This window comes from Rhinolophus ferrumequinum, chromosome X (genome assembly GCF_004115265.2).
Source record: "Rhinolophus ferrumequinum isolate MPI-CBG mRhiFer1 chromosome X, mRhiFer1_v1.p, whole genome shotgun sequence".
NCBI classification, from domain to species: Eukaryota; Metazoa; Chordata; class Mammalia; order Chiroptera; family Rhinolophidae; genus Rhinolophus; species Rhinolophus ferrumequinum.
Window position 1 is genome coordinate 50,687,499 of NC_046284.1, and position 8,418 is coordinate 50,695,916.

An 8,418-nucleotide genomic window follows, 5' to 3' on the forward strand; every position below is an offset into this window, starting at 1 on the left:
CACAAAAGAAAAATGTAGCTCTAGAAAGTGAAAAAATGCAACTTCCCTGTTAGACTCTATTTAAACGTATTCAGATACAGGAATAGAAGCCCTTGCCAGTCAAAGCTAAATAACTTCTCAAGCATCCCAGTCAAGCCAAAAGGGGCCATAGAGGCTTAGCAAATAAGACCAGGGCTGTGAGAGGCCGGAAATGCCCACTTCACTCCTCCAAACGCTGTGCCTGGGCTGCTTACACCACCTTTCTGCAGTGCTCTGCAAAGGCCCTCAAACGGTCCGCCAGGGTGGCAGCCAGGCTTGGCAGAAAAGTAAGGCACCAAGGTAAATGCATCTTCCCCCTTGCTCAGTGGCTTCTCTTAATGGCTGCCAAGATAGAGATGTAGAGGACTTGCTTCCTTTAACCTGGTGTCTTTCTGGATCACAAAGAACCTATCAAGAAACCATAAGTGCTGAGGTAGGCCCTGGCCCTGGGAGGAGACAAGGGTGAGAAACACCATCCAAAATAGCAGTGACATAGTACTGCCTTAGGCATGAGAAAGGGCTCCAGCACAGGGGCCATTTAAAACCAACTGCCTGAAGTGAAGGGCTGCTTTGCCACCTCAAAATACTTCACCCAACAATACACTGGTCATATTTTTCCTTCATCTCACAGTGATTTCTGAAAATTGGGGCTGTCTCTCCCAAACAGTTTATGGTGACAATTAAAACAGTTTTTTCAGCCCCACTGATTAGCTGGACCACATATAAGTGATCCTATACCAGTAGCTATCTTTTCATATACCATACCTCACCTCTTCAATTATCCTGTAAGCTCATGTAAGTCTGAGGTTGTATCTTGTGCTTTATCTATAAGGAAGTCCCCAGAACATGAATGGCTATGATGTATTAGAAACAATCCTTGGGAGAGCTGAGTTCAAATCTTGCCTCTGCATATGGTAGGTCTATGACACTGACTGGGTTTCAGGACATTTCTGGACTCCAGGTGGCTCATCTGTGTAAGAGAGATGTTTTTATAAGGGCAGAAAAGTGCTTCTAGAACTGGAGGAAGTGAACTTGGGATGCAAGAAGCCACAAGATCCCCCTGGAGCATTCATTTTACTCAAAGAAAGAGAAGGGAAGGGACAAAATTATTCGTGTATCAAAACAAACCAGAACGGTGCTCGCTTCGGCAACACATACACTAAAATTGAAACGATACAGAGAAGATTAGCATGGCCCCTGTGCAGGGATGACAAACAAATTCGTGAAGTGTTCCATAATTTTTAAAAAAAGCAGAACTATTATAGAGTAAAATGCAAAATTCTCAAGATTTTTTTAAAGATCAAGCAGGAAACTTCAAAGTAAATTTGTTCTTATTTAAGAAAGCACATTCAGAAATCACCTGGTTTTTACTAGGTACAGAATTAATACTAATTAAACTGCACTATTAATTCTTACATGTCTTTAGGTTAAATAAAAACAGAAAAGAGCACACAATGTGATATATAGATGATGTATTATACAATTGTACACTTGAAACCTATGTAATTTTACTAACCATTGTCACCTCAATAAATCTAATTTTTAAAACAAAAAGCATACTATTAATCAAGATCAGTCTTAGTCTTACAATGCAAAACTTCCCAGGGAGATAAATCACACATAAATCTGCCAGAAGGCAGCTACTACATCAACAAAATAAAGACGCAACTAACCGAATGGGAGAAGATATTTGCAAAAAACGCCTCTGAAAAGGGGCTAATACCCAAAATATATAAGGAACTCATACAACTCAACAACAAAAAAACAATCCAATGAAAAAATTGGCAGAGGACCTGAAGAGACATTTCTCCAAAGAGGACATACAGATGGCCAATAGACATGAAAAGATGCTCAATATCATTAAGCATCAGAGAACTATACACTTTTTTTTAACTTTTTTTTTAATTTATTGGGGTGACAATTGTTAGTAAAATTACATAGATTTCAGGTGTACAATTCTGTATTACATCATCTATAAATACCATTGTGTGTTCACCACACAGAGTCAGTTCTCCTTCCATCACCATATATTTGACCCCCCTTACCCTCATCTCTCACCCTCCACCCCCCTTACCCACTGGTAACCACTAAACTATTGTCTGTGTCTATGAGTTTTTGTTTCTCATTTGTCTTGTTCTTTTGTTGTTTTTGGTTTATATACCACCTATCAGTGAAATCATATGGTTCTCTGCTTTTTTCTGTCTGACTTATTTCACTTAGCATTATACTCTCAAGATCCATCCATGTTGTCACACATGTTCCTATATCATCGTTTCTTACCGCCAAATAGTACCCCATTCTGTATATATACCACAACTTCTTTATCCATTCATCTATTGAAGGACATTTTGGTTGTTTCCATGTCTTGGCCACCGTAAACAAAGCTGCAATGAACATTGGAGCACACGTGTCTTTATGGATAAATGTTTTCAGATTTTTTGGGTAGATACCCAGGAGAGGGATTGCTGTGCCATATGGTAATTCTATTCGTAATTTTTGGAGGAACCTCCACACTGCCTTCCAAAACGGCTGCACCAGTCTGCATTCCCACCAACAGTGGATGAGGGTTCCTTTTTCTCCACAACCTCTCCAACGCTTGTTACTATTTGTCTTGTTGATAATAGCCATTCTGACTGGGGTGAGGTGATATCTCATTGGGGTTTTTATTTGCATTTCCCTGATGATTAGTGATGTTGAGCATTTTCTCATATGTCTATTTGCCATTTGTATGTCCTCTTTGGAGAAATGTCTCTTCAGGTCCTCTGCCCATTTTTCAATTGGGTTGTTTGATTTTTGTTGTTGAGTTTCATGAGTTCCTTGTATATTTTGGATATTAGCCCCTTATCGGAGGCACTGTTTGCAAAACTCTTCTCCCATTCAGTTGGTTGCCTCTTTATTCTCTTGATGGTTTCTTTTGCTGTGCAGAAGCTTTTAAGTTTCACATAGTCCCATTCATTTATTTTAGCTTTTACTTCCATCGCCTTTGGAGTCAAATTCATAAAATGCTCTTCGAACCCAAGGTCCATAAGTTTAGTACCTATGTTTTCTTCTATGCAGTTTATTGTGTCAGGTCTTATGCTTAAGTCTTTGATCCATTTTGAATTAATTTTGGTACATGGTGACAGACAGCAGTCCAGTTTTATTCTTTTGCACTTGGTTATCCAATTCTCCCAGCACCATTTATTGAAGAGGCTGTCTTTCCTCTATTGTATGTTTCCGGCTTCTTTGTCAAAAATTATCTGTCCATATTTATGTGGTTTTATTTCTGGATTCTCAATTCTATTCCATTGGTCTATGTGTCTGTTTTCTGCCAATATCATGCTGTTTTGATTATTGTAGCCCTGTAGTACAAGCTGAAGTCAGGGAGTGTGATACCTCCAGTATTGTTCTTTATTCTTAAGATTGCTTTGGCTATTCGGGGTCTTTTGTGGTTCCAAACAAATCTGATGATGTTTTCTTCTATTTCTTTAAAAAATGCCATTGGGATTTTGATGGGGATTGCATTAAATCTGTATATTGCTTTGGGTAATACGGCCATATTAACTATGTTGATTCTTCCAATCCATGAGTACGGAATACCTTTCCATTTCTTTGTGTCTTCTTCAATTTCTTTCAAAAATGTCTTGTAGTTTTCAGCATATGGGTCCTTCACATCCTTGGTTGAGTTTATTCCTAGGTATTTTGGTTTTTTGCTGCAATTACAAAAGGAATTGTTTTTTGTATTTCTTTTTCTGAGATTTCATTGTTAGTATATAGGAATGCAATGGACTTTTGTACGTTGATTTTGTAGCCAGCAACTTTACTGTATACGTTGATTATTTCTAATAGCTTTTTGGTGGAGTCTTTAGGGTTTTCTACATATAGCATCATGTCATCTGCAAAGAGTGATAATTTAACTTCTTCATTCCCAATGTGGATGCCTTTTATTTCTTCCTCTTGCCTGATTGCTCTGGCAAGGACTTCCAACACTATGTTGAAAAGCAGAGGTGATAGGGGAGAGCCCTGTCGTGTTCCTGAACGTAGACCAAAGGGCCTCAGTTTTTCACCATTAATTATGAGATTAGCTGAGGGCTTGTCATATATGGCCTTTATTATATTAAGGTATTTTTCTTCCATACCTATTTTATTAAGTGTTTTAATCATAAATGGATGTTGTATCTTGTCAAATGCTTTTTCTGCATCAATTGATATAATCATATGATATTTGTCCTTTATTTTGTTTATGTGATGTATCACATTGATTGATTTGCGGATGTTGAACCATCCTTGTGCCCTGAGGATGAACCCCACTTGGTTGTGATGAATAATCTTTTTAATGCATTGTTGTATTCGATTTGCTAGAATTTTGTTTAGGATTTTGCATCTGTATTCATCAGAGATATTGGTCTGTAGTTTTCTTTTTTTGTGTTGTCCTTACCAGGTTTTGGTATCAGGGTAATTTTGGCCTCATAAAATGAGTTAGGGAGTACTGTCTCTTCTTCAATTTTTTAGAAGAGTTTGAGCAGGATTGGTATTAGATCCTCTTTGAAGGTTTGGTAGAATTTACTAGTGAAGCCATCTGGTCCCGGACTTTTGCTTTTGGGAAGGTTTTGGATGACTGATTCAATTTTGTTACTGGTGATCGGTCTGTTTAGATTTTCCAGTTCTTCATGGTTCAGCCTTGGAAGGCTATATGTTTCTAAGAACTTGTCCATTTTTTCTAGGTTATTGAATTTGGTGGCACATAGTCCTTCATAGTACTCTTGGATGATCCTTTGTATTCTTGTGGTGTCCGTGATAACTTCCCGTTTTTCATTTCTGATTTTGTTAAATAGTGTCTTCTCTCTCTCTTTTTTTTTTAATTTATTGAGGTGACAATTGTTAGTAAAATTACATAGATTTCAGATGTACAGTTCTGTATTACATCATCTATAAATCCCATTGTGTGTTCACCACCCAGAGTCAGTTCTCCTTCCATCACCATATATTTGATCCCCCTTACCCTCATCTGCCACCCCCCACCCCCCTTACCCTCTGGTAATCTTCTCTCTTTTTATCTTAGTGAGTCTAGCCAAGGGTTTGTCAATTTTGTTAATCTTTTCAAACAACCAACTCTTTGTCACATTAATTTTTTTCTATTGTCTTTTTGTAATCTATTTCATTTAGTTCTGCTCTGATTTTTGTTATTTCCTTTCTTCTGCTGACATTGGGTTTCACTTGTTCTTCTTTTTCTAGTTCTTTAAGGTGTAACAGGAGGTTATTTATTTGGGATTTTTCTTGCTTCTTGAGATAGACCTGTAATGATATAAATTTCCCTCTTAAAACTGCTTTCGCTGCATCCCAAAAATTTTGGTAGGATGTATTTTCATTGTCATTTGTTTCTATGTATCTTTTGATCTCTCCTCTAATATCTTCTTTGACCCAGTCCTTCTTTAAAAGTATGTTGTTTAATCTCCATGTATTTGTGTTTTTTCCTGCTTTCTTTTTGCAGTTGATATCCAATTTCAAAGCCTTGTGATCAGAGAATATGCTTGGTATGATTTCAATCTTCTTAAATTTGCTGAGGCTAATTTTAGGTCCCAATATATGGTCTATCCTTGAGAATGTTCCATGTACACTGGAAAAGAATGTATAGTCTGATGTTTTAGGATGAAGTGCTCTATATATGTCAATGATGTCCATTTCATCTAATGTGTCATTTAGGGCTGCTATTTCGTTATTTATTTTCTGTTTGGATGATCTATCCATAGCGGTCAATGATGTATTTAAGTACCCTAGTATAATTGTGTTTTGGTCAATTTCTCCCTTTAGTTCTGTTAGTAGTTGCTTGGTATATTTCGGTGCTCCCTGATTGGGGGCATAAATATTGATGACTGTTATGTCTTCTTGTTGTATAGTTCCCTTTACCATTATGAAATGTCCATCTTTGTCTCTTGTTATCTTTTTCATCCTGAAGTCTGTTTCATCTGATACCATTATGGCTACACCTGATTTTCTCTGGGTACCATTTGCTTGGAGTGTCAATTTCCACCCTTTCACTTTGAGTCTATGCTTGTCCTTGTAGCTGAGATGTGTCTCTTGCAGACAGCATATGGTTGGGTTTAGTTTTTTGATCCAATCTGCTACTCTGTGCCTTTTAGGTGGTGAGTTCAGTCCATTTACATTTAGGGTGATTATTGATATGTGAGGATTTCCTGTCATTCTATCTTTAGTTTTCTGGTAAGGCTGTGTCTCCATTGTTTCTTTGCTTTTTTGTTGTTGTCTATTATTTCTGTGTGGTGGTATTCTATGATGTTTCCCTCTGTTTCTTCTTTTATTACAGTATATGTTTCAGTTCTGGATTTTTTTTTTTTGAGTGTTACCCTTAAGTTTATGTAAAAGAAAGTTTGATATTTAGAGTATTCCATTTTCTTCAGCACGCTTACTTTCTCCATTCCCATATTCCGGTTCAGGCCTTTACTCTCCCCCTTTTTATGTTTCGGTTGCCAGAAATTGTCCCTGTTGATGGTGGTCAAATAGCCTCCTTTAGTATTTCTTGTAGTGCAGGTCATGTATTAGAAAATTCCCTCAGCTTCTGTATGTCTGGAAAGGTCTTTATTCCTCCTTCATATCTAAAGGATGTCTTTGCTGCATATATTATTCTTGGCTCATAGTTTCTCTCTTTCAATAGTTTGAATATTTGGTTCCACTCCCTCCTGGCTTGTAGAGTTTCTGCTGAAAAATCTGATGATTATCTAATGGGCTTTCCTTTGTAGGTTCCCGTCTTCTTTTCCCTGGCTGCCTTGAGGATTCTTTCCTTTTCATTTATTTTTGACAGCTTCAATTCAATGTGCCTTGGAGAAGGCCTATTGGGATTGAGGGTATTAGGTGTTCTATTTGCTTTTGGATTCGAGGATCCAGTTCTATCCACAAGTTTGGGAAGTTCTCATCAACAATTTGTTTGAATATATTCTCTGTTCCCTTCTCTCTTTCTTCTCCTTCTGGTATGCCCATTATTCTTATATTGCTCTTTCTGATGGAGTCAGAAAGTTCTTGTAGAGTTCTTTCATTTCTTTTAAGTCTCAAGTATCTTTCTTCTTCCATCTGTGTAATTTCCAGGTTTCTATCTTCGATGTCACTGATTCTTTCCTCCATCTGGTCAACTCTACTACCTAAGCTGGTTATTTCATTCTTCATTTCTTCTATTGAGTTCTTAATCTCCAGAAATTCTATTTGGTTCTTTTTGAAAATTTCAATCTCTTTCATAAAATGCTCACGTTGTTCTTTGATTTTGTTTCTGAGTTCATTAAGCTGCCTTTCTGTGTTTTCTTGCATTTCGTTGAGTTTTTTCGGAACTGCAATCTTGAATTCTCTGCCATTTAAGTCACATATTTCCATATCTTTAAGTTCCTTTTCTGGAGACTTTTCACTTTCTTTCTGAGCTGTGTTGTTGCCTTGGTTATTCATGGCAATTACTGATTTATTATTTCTCTTCCTAGACATCTACAGGAGTGGCTTCTGCAACAGGTTGATAGGAAGAGGTCTTTCTTTTGTTTTCCAGTACTTATTGGTAGAATGTTTTATTTTCTCTCTGACTGCAGCCTTTTTTTTCCCTCTCACATGGTTGTACTATGTTTTCTCTGCACTATTCCAGCTTCTCACACAATGGGTGGATTCCCTGGGAGACGGGCTTCTCCTCTGTTTATAGTTTGCTTGGGTCCCAGGGCACAGTGTCCGTGTGGGTATGCGGAGAGCTTTTGAAGTTCCAAAGCTCTTCCTGCCCCAGATTCAGAGCCCTTATGTTTCAGCAGTTCTGTTTCCTCCAGAAGGGATCCATCCAGACAGGTTGGGTCAGGGGCGTGGTGAGTTGTGAGAGGTGGCCCAGAGCAATGGCAGTGGCCACAACCACAGCCGGTCCTGCTTCCACAGCTCCCTCCCCTTTGCCAGGACAAGTTGGGCTGCGGTCCACAGTTCTCAGAACAGCAAATATTCTGTTCTTTTGATCTGACACTGCTACTGTTCCCCTTCTAGCACCGGGCAGGTGGGGGCGAGTTGAGCTCCGGGAGGGTAGTGAGGGGGCGGCTAGTCTCAGTGCCTAAGGCTTCCATTCTCTGCTAGGCAGTGAGGGCTTAAACCACTATTTTCAGCCTTCTTCCCTCAGTCTTTTCTCCAAGGTCTCTGCCGTGAGCGTTGGGTTCAGACGTGTCATATGCTGCCCCCTCAGCCCTGTGGGACATAAGCGGAGCCCTAGCAGTCGAGTTCTTCCCTGTCCCGCAGCTGCGGTAGTTCCAGGATGCAGCGAGCTCGGATAACAGAGCTAGGTCTGCGTCCTGCACCCGCGGGGCTCCATCCCCGCACTTCTCCGTTCCCTCCTTCCCCGCTGGCGCGATTCTCCCACCTTTATATGAATTCAGTAGTGGGCCTCTTTGTCCTGCCTGTCTG

The 8,418-nt window shown here is 39.1% G+C and overlaps 1 non-coding gene across 1 annotated transcript; it reads left to right on the top strand.

Moving 5' to 3' along the window:
* Nucleotides 1–1,153: 1,153 nt before the first annotated feature.
* LOC117030670 (U6 spliceosomal RNA) lies at nucleotides 1,154–1,260 on the top strand. Its single transcript, XR_004424438.1, has one exon. It is a non-coding gene; the product is annotated as a U6 spliceosomal RNA (small nuclear RNA).
* The last annotated feature ends 7,158 nt before the right edge of the window (nucleotides 1,261–8,418 follow it).